The following is a 22,845-nucleotide window of genomic DNA, read 5'->3' as shown; positions in this document are numbered from 1 at the left end:
TACCCTTGACCATGGTCTGCAGGGCAAGAGGTACCAAGGAATCAGATCCAGGAGCTGTACCCTTTCGTAGCCTTTTGCATCTGAAGAGCTTTTTGTGACTGCAGTTTCATTGTACTGCACAGCCAGTGCTGGCGAGAAGTGCTTCTGGAATGTAATTTCTGCATTAACACTGGGCTCCACTTGTGGGCTTGCTGTACCTTGCACTGAAGTGATGCTGCTGTTGGGGAGAAGGGCTTTAGCAGCACCAGGGCTGCATGCCGGTCCTTATTGCTCTCCTGAGAGCACCTAATACATCCAAGGACCAGATGGATTTGGGTCAAAGGGGCTGGTGGATGAGTTATTAGCATGGAGGGGACACCAGTGAGATGAGTGCTTGCAGTGTGGTTGTGGGTGAATGATTGTGTCTGGAGTTACCATGTCAAGAACTTGTTCTGCAGGCAGTAAAGCCACTCTGTGAGCATGTGAGTGGGTCTAGGCCTTGCCCAGGCTTTCTGATCTGCAGCTAGAGGGATGAATGGGGTGGATTTATGGAGGTGGCCTTGCTAAACAGCCCTCACATCCTAACTTAATATCTCTTCCATACAGTGAAGATAAATCAAAGCTCTTTCACGCTGATTAGCATGATTTAGGGGGCTGCAGCTCACTACTAGGTGGTGAGGAAAAGCCTTGCTGGAGAGCCAATCTCATTGGATTTTGTTGAGAGGCCACAATATGAACTGAGAATAGCAAGATGTGGGAGAAATTTGCTGTGATGTCCCCTTCACACCTTCTCCCTTTAGCAGAAGAACCTGTGCCACCCAACAGATGCTCTGCAATGGGTGGAACAGTGACATGGGCTGCTGGTGACACTGGGCCGCTTGGTTGTCTTGGTGCTCATTGGATCTATGGAGTCTTCAAGTTTGTCCAAAATTAGCTGATTTTAACAAAAGCTGTGTTGTGCAACCATTTTTTTGCTCCCCCTGCTCCATTTTCTGGGGCAATCTAGGGCAAATGGCCTATTTCCAGATTTGGGAGTGGACCAAAATGCTCAGAGCTGAGCAAACCATGCATGAAACCACTTCTCTGGGAAGAAAAACAATTATTTTCCCACCCGAAATACATATCTGTGGCTAATGCTAATTGCATAGCTCTGAATAATGCTAATTGCACGCAACCTCTGGGAAGACATATGTAGATAATAATGCCCCAGCCTTCAAATATCCTCTTCAGAAACATCATGAATAGGAGGTAAATGCCTCAATTTTGTCCCTCCAAGCACTTCATCACGAGGCTAACAAGCGTGGCAGGGGGTGGAGGAGCTGGGCAATGTAGGTCATGCTCCAGTTTCTTTCTCTGATCAGCAGCTGTGGGACCTCCATCCTCCCAAACCCATTCATGCCCAGCCCCATGCTCGGACCTTCCATAAGTGATTTTCCCCATCTTGCCATTTTCCCACAATTTGGTGGCCCCAGTCACCCCGTGCTTGGGGACATCCCCTGGGGGGACACAGTGGGGTCCCTTCCCCTTTGTGCCAGCGCTGGAGAGGGATGTATGGCTTGTATATGGTGATCTGGCTGCCTCAGACTGGTAAATATAGCTTCAGCAAGAGCATGTCTGCATGCGTGTGACAGTCTGTGCAGCCAAGCTCTATTTTTAGGAGCGCTGGCAAAGGACACACACACACACGGATCTAATCACAGCTTCTCCCAGGCAAATGTTCTTTCCCTGGTTTTCAAGCCATGCTTATCAATTTCCTCCACATTGTTTCCTTCCCTTCATTCGTGACACGACAACCCGCTGCTGGCAGGAGGGAGGAAACAAGCTGTGATGGGGAGGGAAGTTGGCAGTGGGATCCAAGGTCTGCCCTCTACACTGGAGATATTCCCCAAAGCAGTGGGTTGGGACTGCACCATGAGCTGGGTATTGATTGTGGATTGGATATTGCTCCACGGGTTGGGGTTGCCCGTGAGTTGAGTATTGGCCATGAGTTGAGTACTGCCCCATGGGCTCAGTATTGCCCATAGCTTGAGGTTGCCCTGTGGGCTGGAGTTGCCCATGAGTTTGGATTGCCCTGTGGGTTGGATATTTCCCACGGGTTGGGTATTGCTCTGTATGTATGGGGTTGCCTATAGGTTGGTTTTGCCTTGTGAGGCTCATTTGCAGGATCTGGAAAGCAAAGAGCACCAGGATATTTCCAGGTTGCCTGGTTGTTCTTGTGGAGCAATGGAGGAAGAATGTGATGCAGAAAGCGGGGGAAGGCTGAGCATTAAAAATGACCACCTGTGATTTAGTGCTGCTGGCAAGAAGAGGCTGTTAATTTATTAAGGTTTGCAAGATATCCAGCATTTCTGCAGTATTTTCTTGGCGTGGCTGTCCAGAGAGAAACATCATAATTGAGAGGTAAGCAGCACGGTCATTAGAAGCCTTGGTTTTCATGTAGGCTTGGTTGTGCTCTGCTGGATAACCCCAAAATTTCAGTCCAACAAAGAAAACCACGAATCACCTTTCCCCGGCTGTGCTTAATCACAGTTCCTCTTGCAGCAAACATCCTTGATATATTTAATTCACCCCATGGCTGGAGAAGCCCCACGCAGTTGCATTGTGACGACCTCCAGCAGAAACATGTTGGATGATAACAAGCATGTCAGCTCAGGGACATAAATATTTCTGTAAGTCATGCACCTTTGCTAGGAAAAGTGTATTTTTTCTCCAGCTGATTTGCAGGCAGCAGCAAGACAGGCTTCCCAGGGTCTCTCCCAGACTCACTAAGTGGTCAGAAGCAATTAATTTAACCCCTCTCTTCCTCCAGTCATAGAGACGGGGATTATTAATTGACCACGGAGGTGGCAAAGATGGATGAGGGGAGTTAATGCTTGCCGTGAGCTTTCAGCGCAGCTCCTGATTTCTTCAGATAATGAAACTGAAACATTTTGATCTTCCCAAATTGAGTAAAAACCCTGATTTGGAAAGCCTCGGCGCTTTAACAGAAGCACTCCTTGTCCAGCATGAACAGGGCAAGTAGGAATCGATCACGGACTGAGCAGGACTGCGGCACAGAGGGGGACAGAAGGTTCTTTCCTTGATGCTGGCTGAGAAATTGATGACTTCAGTTGAGGGGCAATTTGGGGATAAAGAATATTCTGAAGCAGAATTGGGTTTAGTAAAATTTTCAGTGAATGGCAATGGAAACCATCCTAGCAGACCTATGAGTGCCATTTGCTTCAATGGGACTTAAACTTCTGAGCTCCACATTAACGCTGGAAGCCCCAATTAAAATAGATTAAAAATGCTATCTTACTCAAGATTCAGCAAAGGAAAGGTAAACCGGGCATTCCCTAACATTGGAGTCACTAAATCTCTTTTTCCTCCAGGAATAAAGGAGGTGGCTCACCCAAACCTCTGCACTGATGCCACACCAGCATGGAAAAGCCATTTGTAATGCTGTACTTGAGTAGGAAAAAGGAGCACCATGGGAGATTTGGGGAAGAAAATGGCTGTTGGCGGCTGTGCCACCGGAAGGCCCTGTCCCTGCGTGCCCTCTGCTCCTCCAGCTGATAGCAAGCCCTGAAAGAAAATATATTTTCTAAATGGGCTATTTGCTTTCCTTCACCATTCCCCATAAACACAGCTTTTTGTCTCATAGCGAAGATGCTCTCTTGCTTTTATAAGCCATCTTAAGCACCACTTCTTACATCAATGGCTTTAAATGAAAAAAGAAAGCGCTTTTGAATACAAATGTGGCATTTACTTCCTTAATGCCTCTCTTGCGCTAAACTACCTTCAAACCCATCAGAGACACTTTAATATATTGAACAGAACTCCCCTCATTTTGATGCTAATGCAGCATTTCATGCAGATAATGTGCTTGAATCATGCGCTGAAATACATTAAAGGTGAAATCTAGAGCTTGGAAAACCCGTTGGTATCTGGATGTGCTCCTCCTACCCCATAGTACATCCAACACTGGGGTCTGCCCAAGCCTCTTGGAGGGGCCAAGGCCATATGTGTCCTACATGACTTGGCTGATGCCTTCTAATCCATTACAGACCTCATCTCTGTGGGTTTTCTCCATGCCATTGCTTTGCTCATTGGTGGGACTCCTTGCCGCAAGTTGCTCTGGAGGACAAAATGTGGTCCTGGGGGCACTTCCAAGTTCCATGGTTTGGATTCAGCCTTCAGCATCTCTGAAAGACAGAAATGACCCAGAGAGGGCATTCCATGCTCTCACAGGACTGCTCATGACCCCATACATGTCTTGGCCTCTCTCAGAGGCAGGAATTGACAGTCCCACCTGGATGGTTCATGATCCTGTTCTCCTAATGCATGATAGCATTAGTCAGGAACAGCTGCTTCTCCCATTTGTTGCTCATTATTAGTCAAAACTAATAACAGAGCTCTGAATTTGGGTCGATATCAACTGAATCTTCTTAAAATAAAAATACAATTTTTAATGTTTCCATTTTGGGTCAGCAGGTGTCAGAGGACTTGACAAGAAGCACCTCGTTAAAAAGGAATTAATTTATTCACAGGAACCTCGTTTTGTTTTGAGAAATCAAAGTAAGGCATGTCAGGGTCTGGCAATTCTTTCAGCTGTGCTTTTTGGTGACTGCAGAGGTGTGACTGGGGGGCAGGGGAAGGAAGGAAAGTCTGCTGAAATTCTTACTGTGTTTGGCTGCTCCTTGCCCTGGGTGGGATGCACTTGTTATGGGTGAAACTCATCTCATTGGGCTCATACTGAGGCAGTGATGGTTCTTTGTCATTAATGCCTTAATCAGCCATTCTGGTCACTTTTCTGGTGTGAGCCATTGCCTTTTGCTATCATGGTGAGTGAGTTAAGCTGGCTAGATATTTTCTTGCAGAGTAAAGATATTAGTTTGCCTTCTTTTTCCCACCTCTCTCATTACTCACTTGCAGGAATCACATTAAATGGAAATGGAGAATAAACAAAAGCTCAGACCTGATTAATGTCACCCCTGTGCCCATCCTAGGTGGCTACGTGCAGATTTTCTCGGTCAGGCTCAGAGCAGCGGTGCGTGGGACAGCACCATGCATAGCAAGAGCAAAGCTGCTGATGGGAAATGTACCTCACCTTTATTACTCTACCTCCCCAGCTCACCAAAAAGCAGACCTGCAAGAACATTGGGCTGCAGCTCTGTTGGACCTCTGCCATGTTCAGAGCATGAGGGATGTTTTCACACTCTTTGCTCTGCCATCCTCCAGTGCTGTTCCCAGACCAAACATCTTACCTACAGCCTTGAAGATGTTTCTGAGGAGGACACGCCTCGGGCAGCTGTCTCTGCTATTGGAGATGGAAGCAGCCCAGGAGGTTTGAGGAGCCCCACATCTGGATCCACTTTCCTGCCCAATTTTTGCTATCTGCAGCACAGCATAACAGCTGGAAAGCTGCTCGTTGCAAACATGTGGCCAGAGCAAAGGTGGGCAGGTGGAGGCTGTTCACTCTGCTCTTGCTAATTACGTTCATTTCTCTTAATTAGTGCTGCTCACTAATGAGCTGCTATCCCTTCAGCAGAGCCCAAGGAAGGGCTGATAAACAGGCAAGGAGGGCCATTAGCAGTATTACGTGCCCTGTGGAGCAGTTTAGTGTCATCCCTTTGGAAAGGAGAGGAAAATATTGATGCTGAGAACTTCAGCCCTGGTACCCCTTTCTATTTTCAGGCACAGTAATAGCCTCTATCCTATCCCATCCACCCAAAGATGCCATCATATGCTTATTGATGTATCAGACAGCACGTACCAGGTTTTGCATGGAGATGGAGAAAACCTCAAGGCTTTTCTAAGCACCAGCAAGACAATGGCCAACCAAAGAGCATTGCTTGCTGTACACTGTACACATCTGGGGCATCCTTTGAGGTCTCTCCAACCTTGGGACGGCATTGACTGGGGTCACCAAGCCTCTGGACACCAGGACAGCTGCTTTAAGGCTGGGATGCCTTCCTTTGGTACATCATAGGGCTCTAAGGCTTCCTACCAAGCATCCTCCATCCCTGGGATAAGCTGAGCCCATTGGCTCCATGGCTCCTCACCCCCATCTGCACCACCAGCTGAGCTTATTTCCACAATTACATGTTATTAGTCCTTGAGCAAAAGGAGAAGGGAGGCAGTGAGGAGGGATTTTTATTGGGAAGTCATTTCTTCCTTAATTGAATTTCTCCCGTTAACAGTGACGAGGAGAAGAGGAACAAAAAGCTGAACGGGAGGTAAAGGCTTTTAATTCGCTTCTGCTCGAGAGGAGCTAATATTAATAAACTTCTGGATGAAGGGATTTGCAAGGGATTGTTTGAAGGATTAACTCCAAAATGGTGATGAGGTTTCCCAGAGTGAACTTGCTGATAAACAAGCAAAACAAGGGGTGCAGATGTTGTTCCTGCCCAGGAGGAGTGGTGAGCCCTGGCCACCAGGGCTCCTTCATCCCGAACTCTGTAAGCAACCACTTTGACTTTAATTTAAATACAGACTGACGTGGAGGATGCATTTTGTTGGAATAAAACCTTCTTGTTGGGCTAAAGCTTTGTTCCTCATTAAGGTGCAATCTTTCTAAAGCACAGCACCGGGCAGAGATATGATGTGACATCTATTTCCCCAAGGAAAAGCCAACACCGAAGCATCTCTGTCTGTGTCTGCACACCAAACCCAGCTCCTTGTATAATCCTTGCTGTTTCCTGACCCCTCAACCCTAAAATGCTTGGGAAAATGCCTTTTAATTGCTAAACACTTGCTTCTCTGCTAATTAACAGCCTCACAGGCATTTAGCAAATGATGCTTTTTGTTCATAATTACCAGTGAAAGGTGGATCCCGGCTCTTGGAAGCAAACTCATTTTCACTGAAGAGGAAAACCTATTTTTTAGCAGTGAGGGGCTGAGAGGTTTAGGGAGCCCATGCATCAGATGAGGGCAGAGACACAAAGCCACATGTACAGAAATATTCGGCATTCCCCATTGAAACCTTGGTGGCAGAGCCCGAGAGTTATTTCCCTATTTACTGGTGCCCATTGGTTCACAGCATCCAACAGAAAGAGATGGGAGAGGCTGCTCCTCACCGGTGCTCTCCTGATTGATCTTCAAAAGCACTTTGAAGCTGGGGAAATCGGTGGGGTTTTTAATGTTACTTTATATTTTTCCTTTTTCTTTATTTTTTTTTATTCCCCTTTGGGAATTCAACTTTCTGACGTTGGGTTTTAATGAGGAAGGATCTCCGTGGCTTGCATCAAACAGGACTGGCCAACAGGACTGGAGCAACAGCTGTGCCAATGACTAGGGAGGTTGAAAAGCATGAGAAGAAAGGGAAGAAATTCCCTCAGATGAGGATGGGGATGCCTTGGGGAAACCCTTGGAGGAACCTTTCCTTCCCTGCATTAGAAATCCCATTGGGGGATCTGCTGGGGGAGAAGACTCTTGGCCAGTAAGACACTTGGCCAAAGACACCCAGCGTGGGTTGTGAAAAAATCATATAGTATTTCAAGTGTTTTGAGCAGCAGCTCTGCAGGTGTTTTGCCGTAGAGAAGGACAGCTGGACAGCTCCCTCATGTAGCCTACACCTCTGTTGCTCCCGTGTTTTAATTTTAGCTTTCTCTTGCCTTTTGCTGGGAGCTCAGAGTGCCACTGGCTCATTTATTATTTTTTCCCATGGAAACACCCAGACAAATATAGCCAAGACTGAGTTTAAATTACAGGCAAGAAAAAAAAAAAAAAACAAAAAAAAACCAGGAGGCTGCTCCTGTTTAATAATAGCCACCGTACGGATATTACTCTCAGGGCTTTGTCATGCAACAGCTTGTTTTATTAAATTCTTCACGCCCTGTGCTGGCTTGTTGCGACGGAGTGGTGCTGGCATGACAGTCGTCTTGGAGACGAGCATTCTCTTGGGGTCCATGCTTGTAGGGTCAAGTACTGCTCCAGGGATGCTTTTTTGGCAGCCAGCATCTCACCGCCATGCCTGGTCTACCATGGGTAAGTCCAACCTGCTTTTGGCTGAGGGTTAGCATGGAATTGTTTGAGTTAGAAGGGATGTTTAAAGGCCAGCAGTGCAACCCCCTGCAATGCACAGGGACACCCACATCAGAGCCCCCCAGCCTGACCTTGGTGTCTGTGGGAATGGGGTACCACCACCTCTCTGGGAAACCTGTGCCAGTGTACATTGCCCTTAGTGTAAAAAAAAATCTTATATCCAGTCTAAATCTCCCCTCTTGTAGTTTGAATCAATTTCCCCTTGTCCTATCACAACAGACCCTGCTGAAGTGTCTGTCCCCTTCTTTCCTACAGCCCCCCCCCCTTGTGTTGTATGTGGGTGTGAGCCTTTCTTGCATCCCTGTGCATCCAGAAGTAAGAAAAATGATGTTCATGAGCCCAACCCAAGTTGTAAAAGTCAGGACTATGCTCAGAAGCACAGGGAGAGCAGAGATTTGGCTAACTGGGATGGAGAGGAAGGATAAAACCTTACGATGTTCGGAAGGCTGGAAGGAAAAGCAAAGGGCTACCACTGATATGATGCAATCTAAGGGATGGGATCTCCATAGAGGGACTTACGGAATAAGAAGCGAGTGGCCTAATCCAAAAAGCACTATGGAGGGGTTGTTAAGGGAGAAGGGCTTAAGCTGCTCATGTTCCAGAGAACTGTGGGTGCCCCATCCCTGGAGGCATTCAAAGCCATGGTTGAGGCTCTGGGCAGCTTGATCTGGTGGGTGACAACCATCCTGTGGCAGGAGGATTGGAACTAGATGAACTTTAATGTCCCCTCTGGCCTAATCCCTTCACCCATTCTACAGCTGTTGAGAGCTGACACTGAATAGAATCACTGCCATGTCTTCATCTCAGTGTTTTCTGGGTGAGAACAGCTTTTCCTTTGAGAAACTTCAAGGTGTTTTGGAAACAGCAAAGTAACAGCATCTCTGTCATCCTGCTCAGAGCCACATCCTTCATCTCAAAGAGAGGAAAATCTATCTGTGTGCATGCAGGGGTGCTGGGGTTGGATGTCTGGATGCAGAAGGCTGGAGCCCCATTGATATCTTAAATAGGAAGCACTGAGAAACAACATTTAATTTCCCATCTCATCATCAGATTTGACTACAATGTATTTCTCCCCTGTGCTTCCCCCCTTTGTTGCTGCCAACCACCATCTGGGCTGGGAGCTGCTCCTGCCCCACAGCTCTGCTGCAAAGCAGGACCCTCCCCATGGAGGGGAAATCCCAAAACACGTCGAAGCTCTCACTTGCAAGGGAGGGGAAAAAGACTTGCAACAAACAAACAGAGACCAGGTGATTTATTCCATGGATTTCACGCTGCACAAAGCACCTGGAAAATAGCTGTGTGGGCTTTCCATATGGGTTGCTATTATTTTCCAGGGTACAGAAAACAGATTGTTGGAAGAACTCCCTGTTCTGCGGCTTGTGCTATTTTTTTTTCCCCTTTTCTTTCTTTTTTTTAAGCCGAGAAGCAGTCAGTGCTGTTTCCTCTCTGCTGAGCACTGTTTAGAGGTTGCTCCTGGTGCAACTTGGAGAGGAGGAAAGCTCAGAGCCTTTAAGTCAAGGCTGCAATTTGCGTATCCCTCTTGACATTAAGACTCACCTACAGCATAGGAACTAAAAAAATAATAATAGTAGCAATAATAATAATAGTAATAATAATAGTAATAATGATAATAACAAGGTAGAATTTTTCCTCTATGGAGAAAGGGCTGTGGTTTGCTGCAAACCAAAGCGTTGTTCTCTGGGTATCTTAGAGGTGTTTTGGAGAAGCCTATGGGCACTTGGCTGATTTGTGATGCTATCCTTCCAGTTTTCACCTGCTGCCTTTGGTTCAACCCAACCCCTGGGCTTGGTTATGTTATCCATGCTGTGTTTTCATGACTGCCTGTCCCACAGCATCCATGTGAGGAATCATAAAATCATACAGCGGTTGGGTTGGAAGGGACCATAAAGCCCATCCAGCTCCAGTCCCTGCCTTGGTCTGGGTGCTTCCCACCAGATCAAAGCTGCCCAGGGCCCCAAACTTGGCCTTGGGCACCTCCAGGGATGGGGCACTGACAACCTACTTGTTATCTGTTTGTATAACAGAATGAAGATGCTGATACTGACAATGTTCATGTGCTAAGTTGCCATCCCTGTCCTCAGTGAAATGAGCAGTGAAATGAAGATCAGGAGCTTGGGGCCCCTCCAGCCTCCTCCAAGGCTCTGATTCTACTGTGTGCAAGGATTTATGTCTCTGGAGGGGATTTACAACCCCTTGAGTGCCATTTTGGGGCTTTTCCCAGTAAGTCAGAAGAAGGGCAAAATAGGGCAAGAGCATGGATATGAGAACAAGGAGGTGGGCAGCAGAATTAAATTCCAGTGTCATTCAAGTTCATTTCAATTTAGCTCTCCTTAAACTTCCCCCATAATTAATTTTCCCTACAATCTGTCTGGATTGGTTGCATTCAGAAGGGGTAGAGGAGAGCACTGCATCCCTGGACTCAAAATGATGCTCAAAGCACATGGATCTGGTTTGTTGGAGCTAAGATGCTTCTGGTTAGTGCTAAACCTAAGCCTAAGCCTAACCCTAACCCGACACCTAACCCTAACCCTAACCCTCAGCCATTCTACACGTGACAGGGGCCTGACCTGTGCATTGCACAGCATCCCATGCCAAAACCCCACAGAGGAACACGCCAAGGGTGACTTTTGGAGAGGTGGGGTGAGGGTTGGCAGCCGCACTCCCCAGCCCTCAGATGGCACATTGAAATTCAAGTCGCGCCTCTCCAGATCCGGATCTCTTTGTTGCTTCTTCAAATGACTAATTGTCACTTTTTTTTTTCTTTTTTTTTTTTTTCATTATTTAATAAGGCAGCATCACGGGGAGGTGCGGGAGTGATAATAATGAAGGGAAAGGAGGGGATAAAAGAAGAAAAGGAAGAAAAAAGGGGAAAAATGAGGGAAAAATAGAGAAAAAGGAGGGGATGGGGGAAATAAAAAAGCAACGGAGGGGGCAGGGAAAGCAGCAGGGATAGTAAATCTCATCCTCCTTTCTGCACACCAGCTGCTGTGCTGCTCCTCCACAGCGGCCAAGAAACTTCATCATCCTCAGGGGTTTGCTGGGAGTGGTGCAGCGCTTGGGTAAACAGGGTGATTCCTGCTATGTTAGCTCTTATTTTTTTTGCTTCTTTCTCCCCCCCCCCCCTTTCCTTAAAATATGGTCTCTTAAGAGCTGGAGGTAGACCTTTCCCAGCTGCTCAGTGCATGTTAATGCACATCAGGGCGGTGTCCCTATTTGTTCCTAATGGGGTTTGTCCAGATCTCTGCCCATCGCGGGGTTACGCTCCAGTTTGGGATGCTGCTGCTTGCAAACAAAACCCTTCTGTCTTACATTGCTTCTTGTCCATTCCCAAAATGGGTCAAATGGGATGGGAATTGGTTTGATGAATGTGGTTTGATGCAGCTGAAAGATCTGCTGCAGCCCAGAGAGTGGTGAGCCCCAGCCTGAGCCCTTGGCTCTACTCTTCCCATCACAAGACTGGGAGAAGATATGGCCAGAAGGGAACCCAGGAGAATAAACGTGGTTCCCTCCTTAAACTAGGGGAGGGTGCAACAGTGCTGCTGGATAAACCCAGCCCCATGCAGCCAGGCACTGATTTTGCATCCTACAAACCTGGGATCAACTGCATCCCCAGCGCAGGAAGACCTTCCTTGGCTTTATTTGTCTCAGTGCATCCCTCACTGCTAACTGCTGCCAGCTTGGTGCCAGCTGGCCAGTTGATGATGCCAATAAAAGTCAAATGGAGAGATAAAATTGCACCTGTCATAATTGGGCTTGATTTAGAAGGGGTTGGAGTGAGCTGGAAGGTTCAGGGATGTGCCAGATTCCTTCAATACATCGTACCGAAGTGCTGTGGGTTGTTATTCTGAACCTGGAGGCTGTTTGCTGATGCAAGCCCCAAAACTGTGTCCCTAAGGAGGCACAGAAATGGTGACTGCCAGTTTGGTATCCAGGTCTTGATGCTCTGTGCTTAGGCCCCAATACAGTGAATATTAATGGAAGGACAGGTAGCTGGGGTGTGAGCCCTGCTAGAAGAATATGCAACAGTATGGGTATCCAAAATCTCAAGGTTTGCCCTCTAATTGAGATTTATTTCCCACCTCAGACTGAACCCCAAGGCAGCATTTCTTTCCCTCTACCTGCTCTTATCTCCCTTGCTGCCAAACCAAACCACAGTGCTAGGAGCTACCCAGTAATCCTACCAACCCCAAAAATGGGTCTTTAAGGAGAATTCCCAGTATGGGTAAGGGCTGTTGGCCACTGGGACACCTGGGGAGACTTGCCAAGCTGCCAAACTATTTGGACATCCAAATGCCAGTGCTCAAACAGATTTCTCCATCAGGATTCTGACTTTATCCTCCTGTTGGATATTTCTGCACCGTGTCCTTGCTTTCTGTCCTTGCATCGTGATGCGTACCGGTGCGGCTTCCTGCCCCATCAGAGATGGCTATCAGCACAATGATTTAATGCCAAGCAATGCAAGCAGGCAGTGTAATGTCAGTGCTATCTCTGCTTTCACCCCTCCAGCACTTTCATATCCTGTCGTGGTAATGCAAAGGATTAAAGCAAAGATGGGAGTGCTGATGGAAGGGAGTGGTGTTGATCTCATCTCGTGTGCTGGTCCCACTCTCTGCACCCATTACAATGAAAGATCTTGTTCTGCAAGCCAAGGCTGAAATAAAGGTATATTTTTATTTTTTACAGCCTTTTCCCATGTAGCACATGGTTTTGGACCAGACGACCTCCAGAGGTCGCTTCCAACCTTGGATTCTGTTGGAGAAATCCTTTTCCCTATAGTAAAATAGGGGGCAGGATCAGCCCCTAAAAGCATTCACTGCCACGTTTTCTGACTCAGGAAACTTCCAGGAATTAAAGGAAAATGAAAATCTGGAATGATCTGTAGGTAAGCAACGATACCTTTAGGAACCAAGGGTAGATGCTGAAAGTGCTTTAGTCTGATGAGGGGTCTTGCAAAGCAGCATCACCTGCAGTTTACCTGAAATAATCCCATCACCACATCATGTCTGCATGGGGAGCATCCCTGCGGGCTGTCCCATTGCCAGAACTTGACCTTGCCCAAATGATGCTTAATTAATCCCTAACGAGCGTCTGAAGCATCTGTAGGATGTTGCTGGCATGGGCAGCTCTTAATTTACTGCCAGGATGGTTCCAGCACCGTTTCATCCAGCAACGGGGTGAATCCAACAAATAATTGTCCAAAGATTAGCGCTGCGTAATGGGGCAACAACAGCAGACGCCACACATCATTAGGGCTTACCAGGGAGTCAGCGGAGCTAAAGCAAACAAATGCCAAGCAAAATCCATAGCAGATGGAGCTTTTAGTTGGGCATGGACTGACTTGAGGGCAGCGTGTCAACAACACTGGAGCACGGCACCCTTCTGGTGATGGAAAACCCATAAAAGAGCCTGGGAAGCACCAGTGAAGGAGGTTTCTGAGTTGTACCCTACATAAATATCGTTTATGGTGCAGCAGAGCATAAATACACAGCGTGAGCCCTATGCTGGGTGTAGCAGCAGCTGGAGCTGCACTCCTGTGCTCTGCAGAAACATATATAGGACATCGCCAACTTTCGGCAATTTATTCCACCTATGCCTTTTTTATTTGTCACTATGGTAACTACAAAGTAAAGATCAAAGCAGCATGCCAACAGCAGGAAAAGGTATTATTTTTCCCCTCTTTTGCAAAAATAACTTAAGCATGTTTTTATTTCTTTCCCATTCAGGGGAATTACTTGTTTGTAGCTTGATGGAGAGGGAGAAGTCCTTGTCTCTGTTTGAGAAACTGCACTGGGAGCTCAAATGAGACGAATTTCCTTCAATTTAGAGACAATGTAAAGTGATGGATGGGTGATTGTCATGGTGATACAGGGGCTGAAGGAATGGATATGGAACCATGTGGCATGGGGAGAAAAGACTCAGGAGGAATTATGTGGTTGGTTTTCCAGGAAAACCATTTGGAAATTATTTCTCCATTAGAAAATTCTGATTTAATTAAAGGAAAAACATGAGTTTGGGAGGACCCTTGCATGCATCATGCTTGCAACTCTGGGGTTGGCCTCACTCCCAGGTGGACCAGAGCTGCTAATCACCATCCTTGGGCAAATCCTGAGGATGGAAGGATGGCATGTCCTGCTGGCCCCTTGAAGCAGCTTGGTCCCCATAACACAGACCTGATATGAGGAAGCCCATTTCCTTCCCTAAAATCCAGCTCCCTCCTCCCATAGTAGACCCTTGGCTGAGCTATTCGGTATCCTCCTGGTGGCCCTTGGTATTTCCAGATTCACCCATTTTCTGTCCATCAGCAATGTTAAGAGTTTGAAAAATCTCATTTTTTTTTAAAGAAAAAATACAAAAGTCTCTAAAATCAGGTGAAACTGCTTGTGTGTTTTGGGATTGAGGTTTCTGATCCCATCTGGCTCATGTTAAGCCTCATCCTAATTAAAGGGAACGTTCCCACCCCTAGGCCTGATGGTCTGAGCTGTTGACCAGCACGGGATGGACCCAGAGGATTGCTGAAGACCAAAGTGTATGCCAAGAATTTGCATATATGCAAATTATTCCCATTATGTGATTCACAATAAAGGTCAAGCATTGCTTTGTGTGAAACTTGGGAGCTGTAATAAGGAGAAACCCAAAAACCAGCAGGCAGATGAAACAGTGGAAAGAGAAGGATAGTGCACCAAAAAGGAGATTCAGATCTGAAAAGGGAACCCCCCAAAATGCTGATAATGCTCCTGGCTGTGCCGTGGGGGTGGATTTGAGTTTCCCATCCACAGCCAACGTGAACAGGTTTGGGTTCCCCATCAGTGCTTGATGGGAACGGGCTTAGGATCCCCACACCCATGGCTCCAGATAGAATACTTTAACGTGGAGAAAAGAGCCAGAAACTTCCCACCTCTTGAGCTCTGCTTCATTTCTGCTTTTTTCTCCCTGTTTAACACAGAAATGGGGCACATGACCTGGACATGCAAGGAAGGACCCTGCTCATGCTGCTGTACCTACATGCTCTTCACCAGAGGTGTTCAGGATCCAGAAGTCGCCCTTCTCTGATTACATGCTTAATTATTTTAATGATTAATAATTGCACTCTTCCCTGATAGTTGCAGAAATAGAAAGGCAGGTGCAAGAAGGATGAGATGCTCACCAGTGTGCCACTGCAAAGGGCTCTGTCCAGCCATCACCACTCTCCTACAGCTGAATTTCTTGTTAGTGTTTCTGTATCTTGGTAATGATATGAACACGTGTGAAGGGCAGGCAAGGATGCACAAAATTCAGTGAAGACAAAAAACCAATGAAAAACGTTTTATATATATATATATATACACAAGTGTATTTAGAAGCTCAGAATTTGATGCTTCATGTGTTTGCAATGCAAGCAGTCATCTCTTCCTCTACGGGCTATAAAGCATCTTTTAAGTATACAGGAATCAAATGCAGTGTGTTTGTTGTTTCTGCAGATGAGACAAGACAAACCACCATGCAATCAATTAGGATGCGCACCCTTAGAAAAAAAGGGACTGTTCTTTGGCTGTCTGGAACAAGCTATCCGGGATTTTGAGGACAATCAGCTGCCACTGTGTTTAAAAAGGGAATTTAATCCATTACGGAGTGGGGTTTTGTGATGGAGCGTCTCCTTGAGGGGACATCCTCTCAGGGTAGATTTGCTGGCCCCTCAGCACACACCCCATTCCAAAGCAGGAGCTGAGCTTCTCAGGCTGTTCCCAGTGATATGGGGATGTACAAAGCTGGACAAAGGTTGTATCCAGCCACATTCTGGATGGAGTGAAAACATAGAATCATAGAATCATTAAGGTGGGAAAGACCACTAAGATCATCCAGTCCAACCATCAACCCATACCTGTGACCACTCTAGATCACATCCCTCAGTGCCACATCTACCCCATTTCTTGAACACCTCCAGGGACGGTGACCCCACCACCTCCATGGGCAGCCTGTTCCAATGCATTACCATTCTTTAAGAGAAGAATTTTTTCCTAATATCCAGCCTGCACCTCCCCTGCGACAACTTAAAGTCATTACTTCTCATCCTACTGATCACCATCATCCTACTGTAACCCCCTCCTTTCTCTGAAGCTGTTTTGGAAGCAGGATGCACAGACTCAAGGGCTGGCATTGCTCTGTTCAAGGAAATACGTTGGGTCCATTAACTACACTGACCACAGCTGCTCCGTGCAGGGTAAGGAGGGACCATGGACATCCCTCCCTGTATGGGAAATCACAGCTTGAACCTCTGATTAATCAGCTGAGGCAAGTGTTTGGTCAGCTGCGGGAGCACAGGTGAGAGTAATGGAGCTGTGCTCCTGGAAGGGGTGGAACTCGACTCCACCTCCTCTAAGACCTCATTTAAGGGCTGACCACCACTGAGGCAGCATCTCTTGGAGATTGCTTTCAGGTGGATACTGTCTCAGCTTTCTGGTCAAGGCATTGACATTGGTGAGTTTTTCCTTTGCTAATAACCTTTGACTATCTACCATCATCTTTGTTAACATCTTTATATTAGTCACACTTACACTCCCATAGGGAGAGCACGTGAGATCCCCAGTCCTTGCTCATTACCCACCCATGTTTTAGTGTTTTTTTATATCTATCCATCTGTTTAAGGAAGAGTGGGTTTTCTCCTTTTTGTACTGTTATGGCTCCACAATTCTTTCTGTGTTGCTTTTTCTTCCTTTCCTATAGTCTATTTATCTAATCCATTTATCTATCTGTCTTCTGTTTATCTACCCAGAATATCTTTCAATATATATCTCTGTCTGTTCTTTTCTGCATTATCTCTCTTGCCCTTACACATCACCATCAATCTACCCATAAAATCTCTCCCTCTCTCTCTGCTGTCTTTGAATAAAATTTGGTTTTGAATTGTTTCTCTACATGTTGCATGACACAATGTTTTCTAATCTTGACCACTGCTCCCCTTGCACAGAATACTTCCAGAAGGCATGCAGTTATCAGGGATATCTCCAGTTATGGAATGCTATTAAAAATCCTTGTTGTAGTGATACAATGTGGAGCTGGGGCACATCCACATGGCAGGTTGTGATGGAGGGACATTGGTGACAAGGAGGTCTATGAGATGTAGCTAGGGTTCTCAAGGTCTTGGAGTGCCTTTGATTAATTTTGTTCTTGGTGTATCTGCTGAGGCTTTATCCCTGCTGCCCTGCTGATGCTTAATATTCTGAGCCCCACGTGCGTTCTTTGGGATGATCCTCAATGTCTTTTCCAGGTGATGGTCTCCATGGCTTTTGCTTTGCTCCTTCTGTAGGGATGGATTGGTCTCAGCAAGAGGAATATGCCTGAAAGCCTTAAGTATGACCAAAAGGTACCAATAACTTTGATTTAATGACCTAGTGTTGAGATATTGCATTGAATTAACAACAAGTAGCCATCAAGAAGAGAAGACACCCCTTTCTCCTTACAGGTTTGGTAACACAGTGCCTCCTTGGTGTGCCTCTGGTAATGCAGCAGTCGTATGGTAACTTGCTGGCACTGGCTGCGAGTTTTCAAGCCTTTATAGAGGCAGAAAAACAAAAAGGACTGTGTTGCCCCTTTGCTTAATTGGTGTGAGACGAATGCAAATTAATCTTACAAGTGGCCTTGATGTTCCCATAGTTTTGATGTGTTGGGATAGAAAAGGAGCTTGACTTTAAAGTTGAGAGGGGCAGGCTGTTTGAATTGAAAATTTACCTTCTTTGTCATGTTTTTGATGTATTGTGTTGCTACTTTTTTGCTTTGTTTTGGGGTTTTGTTTTTTCTGAAATCTCCAGTTCCTGGATAATGCTTTTGACTGAGAAGCTCGATTTTTCCCTACAGGAGCCATATCTTCATCACAGCCATTTCTTCTATCACAGAGCTCCCGTGGGACATCTCTCAAGAAAACAAGGTAAACTCGCTGAAATTATTTCCCAAATGTAAGCTATTAGCATGAATTTCTCATCAAAAAACAATAATGGAGGATTTATCTTCTTTTTTTGTTTTGATGGAAGACGGGATGGATCAGAGAACCGGCAACACATATCCACCAGATAATTAGATTGAAAGAAAACCACCCCTCTGAAGACAATGAGATGATAAAAGAGATCAAGGTCCCTGGGAAAACTTAATCCTTCCCTGTTTTCCATTACTTCTCAGGTTATTTCACTCCGCTATTAAGAAATGTGATGTGCTGATGAGTAGGAGAGAAAGCTTCTGGACTTAGGAGGAAAAAGAGGAGTTGGGTTGTGTGAGGACAGTCTATTAAAGATTCAGCAGTTGTACAAACCCCACAGGTAGAGTCTCCTGGGATTCCTGGTAGAACGAGGCTGATTAAAGCCTGGCACTGGAGATGTCCTGCAGCCACCTCCAAAAACAGAAGATATAAATGGTTTCTAAGGAGCTGCCTCTCCACCCAAACCCCATACTGGTATGTGTCTCATTGACCACCAGGAGACCTGGAAATCTCTCCCCAAAACCTTGGGAAATAACAACTAAAGTGAGTTTGTTTCCCCATATGTTGTCATACAATCATTAAGCTTGGAAGAGACCTCCAAGATCATCCAGTCCAACCCTCCACCTACCACCAACGCTGCCCACTAAACCACATCTCTCAGTACCACACTGACACCTTTCTTCAGCATCTCCGGAGATCTCAAGCCCAGATATCTCTTCAGAGCTCTGCACCTACAACTGTCACCTCTACATTCATAGGAGGAAGGGACCAGGCACTCACAGGCCAGCAAAAATCCACCCAGCTCAGTGAAACTGCAGCAATTTACTGCAGCTGACAGGAGCGAGTATTGATGTTGTCACCATCACCCAGGGTCATTCGCACCACAGTGTGGCTTTCTCTCTCTCTTTCATGTTGAGATTTGCTCTTAGGCTTTTTCCTTGCAGGGAGTTTGATGGATGAAAAACCTAGTGCGTGAGTTTGATGCAAGGGGAGGTGTTTGGAGACTGCTTTCGTCTCTGGCTGTATCAATAATTAATATGTTGATCCAGAGCAATATTATAATCAGGGTAAATATATTTTTTTTTCTATCCCCTGGTTTTCTATTCAGTAAACAGCAAAAGAAAAATAACTGCTGCTGTCACTGCTCAATGAGCTTCCCAGAGTCACAGCCAACCGCTTCCACTACTTCCATGATGAACTAGGAAGTCCATCCCCCTCCCCTCAGTCTTCTTGTTTTTAGCTTTTCCAGACAGGGTATTCCTGCAAGACTAAAGGTTTGACTTTTTAAAGCTTCTCTTTTATTGGAAAGGCCACATCTCCCAAATACAATGGCCATGTGTCCCATGAGCCGATCTGTGTTTTGTGGGCAGCTGGAGGACCACTGCATGGGGACAGAAGCGTAGACAGGAATCTCACTACAAGCAACAGTTTCTCAGATTCATCCTATTCACAGTTTTCATTCTTTGTCCACTTTTCAGTCTTAGTTTCTCTAACACCACTATATGGGCTTAGAAATCACATCCCATCTCAGCGTGTCCATTAGAGTTGAGGAGTTATTGGGAGGAGAGGCTGAAGCATCACTGACAGAGAGTTTTCAGCAGCTAAATGTCCAACCTTTTTATCCTCAGAGCAAGCAAAGGGCAGTTTTCCAGAGGCATTTGGCACTCGACTTACTCAGTGCTGACCTAAAACATTTTGGCCACGATGCTGAAACAGTTTCTGAGGTCGATTCATCAGCGGGCTCCAGTTTATTCTCAAGAACGCCACTGCTGACATGATCCACCTGAGACCAATTATACCCATGGCCTTTGAACTTCTTCAATATGCAGATTGGACTTTCTTCCTCCTCCTCTCCTGCAAAGTTGACTCTGTCTTCTGTGCTGCTCCTTGTGGTTCCGTGGTCCAAATTAAAATATCATCTGCTGTAACTTCAGCACCTCCTAATCCCTCAAATATCTGCTAAATTACTCTTTGAAATACCTTGGGAGCAGAACTAATTCCAGATGGCATTAGCTTAAATTTGCAATGTCCAACTGGTGTATTAAAAATCACCAGCTTTGAGCCCCATTCATCTAATTTTACTGGCTTTAATAGATATTCTGCCTTCCTGCTGAGAGTATTTCTGCTTCTGAGAACATTGCTAACTCTTCATTAAGGGTTTCCAGCAGATAATGTCTCCGTTTGAAAGGTTCTATTTAAACCATATAGATCAACCTGCACCTGTGATTTATCTGGCTTTTTGTTTCATATCCTAGTTAATCCACTAGGTTCAGCCTAGTCTGCTGGTTGATGGAGTCCAGAGGGATGACACACAACAGTGGTTTGGTGTTGATGCAGGAGGCAATCCCAGGACTAGCTGAGGAACTGAGCTTATTTCATCCCTACAGTTTCGTCTCCTTTCCTCTCTGCCAGCAGAAGCAGGAGGAGCTGCTTTGTCTGCAGCCCTAAATTCCCCCAAAGGGACACCTTTCTCCAGACTTCCTTCAGGATTTGAGACATCCAAGTCTGCCAAGTCAGATCCAAGCTGGATCTCAACTGGGTTCCCTCTGATGGTGGAGATGGCATCTTCCATTGCATCTCCAGCCATTGCTGGGCACATCTTGGAGTGCAGATGGACCTGCTCAGTACTGGGGCTTGCCTACATTTTGGAAAATGGGAATTGGTCTCCTTGAGCCAAAATGCGAACATTGAAGCTTGAGTACACTATGAGAAATTAGAAGGATTCACTGCTTATATGGTACCCAACAGGGATTCACTCAAGATTGTACCCAGCACACAGGAGCCAAAATGAGAAAACAGAAGGGAAAATAATAATAATAATTTTTAAAAAGGAGGGAAAACTGAAGAAAAATGAAAGGAAAGCCCTTAAGGGTTGCTATCCTGGTGTGAGTGAAAGAGGATCTGAGCTGTCATGCGAGGGGCAGGAAGGACAGACAGAGCTGGGGGGTGATGCTGCTCAATGCTGTCACTGCTGGTTCTGGCATCCTGGGCTGGTGCAGGTGGGGATGCTGGGCAGTGCGGGTTGAAGGCCAGATGGCATCTGATGCCCGCCGTGCCACTGCAGCCCACCAGATGATGACGCTTGGTGTTTACAGGCTGCTAGAGCTGCACTGGGCAGTCTGACTTTAATCCCATTCCTCCATCATCTCATCCTCACCCTGCCCACGGACACCATGTCCAGGGCAGCTTCATTATTTGCCTTTGTGCTCAGCCAGAGCTCTCTGCTTCCCCTGTGGCAGGATATTAACTGGGTTTAATTTCAAGGAACAAATCCCCTCTGTCCTCTGGGTTCCACTCTCGTACTCAGGCCAGCTCATTTCCAGGCTGGCTTCCAGAGGGAAGGGTTGGAGGCCACACGGCAGCTGCTCAGATGATGGGGCTGGAGCTGCCAGCAATTTTCTGCTGTGACCAAAATGATCTTTAATAAAAGCATGGGGGATTTCTTAGGTTTTTTATTTCCTCCTTTTTTCCTTGGACTTTGGGCAAACTGCAGCAATGATGGAGCAGTGGGAACTAAGGGATGGGAATCAAGGATGGTTGGAGGTGAGCTGTCCATGGGAAGGATGGATGAGGTTGGGTGGCTCTGGGGACAGGGAGCTCGTGTAGATGCTTCTCCTGCATCCTCTTGCAGACTTAATACAAGATACACAGGAGATCATAGAATCATAGAATCGTTATGGTTGGAAAAGACCTCTGAGGTCATCTAGTCCAATCATTCACCTACCACCAACATAACCCACTGACCACATCCCTCAGTGCCACGTCTGAGCACATGCAGGAATGGTGATGTTACCATCTCCCCATGCAGACTGTGCCAATGCATCACCACTCATTCAGAGTTTTTCCTAACATCCAGTCCTCCCAAAGGAGAGCAGTGGCAGCAGAGCCCTTTGCCATGTTGCTGCTGCAGGAGTTTTCTTGCAGACCATGCAGTTTTACTCAACTGGAAAAATTCCTAGAAGCCTATTAACACCAAAAAAATAAGGAAAGAAAATCCCCACTGCCATTATAACAAAAGTGTCATAATGGTTCTTTTCAATGTCACTTCATTCCAATAGTCAAAATGTTTCAGTTAGATGTTATCATTTTAATTTCATCCTGACTTTTTTACTGTCTCACTTATGTATAGGCATCGTATGATATCTCACATTACACTGTTCAAACATTACCCAAGTGGAACGCAGCCACTTCTTGAAATGAAACGACAGCAGATTGAAGTATCTTGGTTTCATGCTGAATCTTCCCTTCATTTCTATGGAGAGACTGCATTTTTGCCTTCATAGTCCAGGCTGCAGTAAAACTCAGAGCTGTCATTTTGGTAATCCCTATGGCAATGCTGTCTACAGTGGGGGGATGGAACTGCACGACCTTTGAGTCCTTCCCAACCCAAGCCATTTTACAGTTCCATGATTCCATGATTCAGTGGGGAAGATGCTGTGAGTTAGCTGTGGGAATGGGGCTGCTCTGGTTCCCACATCACCCCCTGTGCCCACTGTCCTGGGAGGTTATGCCTGTTAATACCAATGGTCTCGCCCTGACCTCTTCTTATCATCCAACATGCGTTTTCATAACAATACTGATTGAGCTTGGAAAGCTGCACCATATAAATGGGTGGAGGGGACATAAAGACAGCAAGATTGGCCTCAAGGAATGCAGCAGTGTGAATCTGTTTCCCAAAGTTTGTGTTCACTTGCCTTGCCTAAGGGAGAAGAAAAATGAGGGGAGAACAAGACAGGAGAAGAAGATGGAGCGTGCAGTGAGAAGAGCAGATTTTCTTGCCTCTAGGTTTGTTTTCCCTTGCCAGGGGTACAAAACAACCAGAAGGTTGGAAAGTGTCTTGGAGAAGGTCTCCACAGAAGCAAGCCAAATGCATT

General features: G+C 46.2%; 1 long non-coding RNA gene across 2 annotated transcripts in view; it reads left to right on the top strand.

Annotated features, from left to right (window-relative positions):
• LOC107318655 (uncharacterized) overlaps positions 1-21,417 on the top strand; it is a 33,784-nt gene extending 12,367 nt beyond the window's left edge. For both annotated transcript variants that reach the window (XR_001557429.3, XR_001557427.3), the window contains exons 2-4: positions 17,270-17,365; positions 17,857-17,926; positions 18,030-21,417. This is a non-coding gene — a long non-coding RNA (uncharacterized LOC107318655). The remainder of the gene's footprint in view (positions 1-17,269; positions 17,366-17,856; positions 17,927-18,029) is intronic.
• The last annotated feature ends 1,428 nt before the right edge of the window (positions 21,418-22,845 follow it).

The sequence above is a fragment of the Coturnix japonica genome, chromosome 14 (genome assembly GCF_054131305.1).
Source record: "Coturnix japonica strain WE chromosome 14, WE-NBRP24, whole genome shotgun sequence".
Taxonomy (NCBI): domain Eukaryota; kingdom Metazoa; phylum Chordata; class Aves; order Galliformes; family Phasianidae; genus Coturnix; species Coturnix japonica.
Note: the sequence above shows the minus strand (reverse complement) of the source record. Positions and strands in the feature narration are given on the sequence as shown.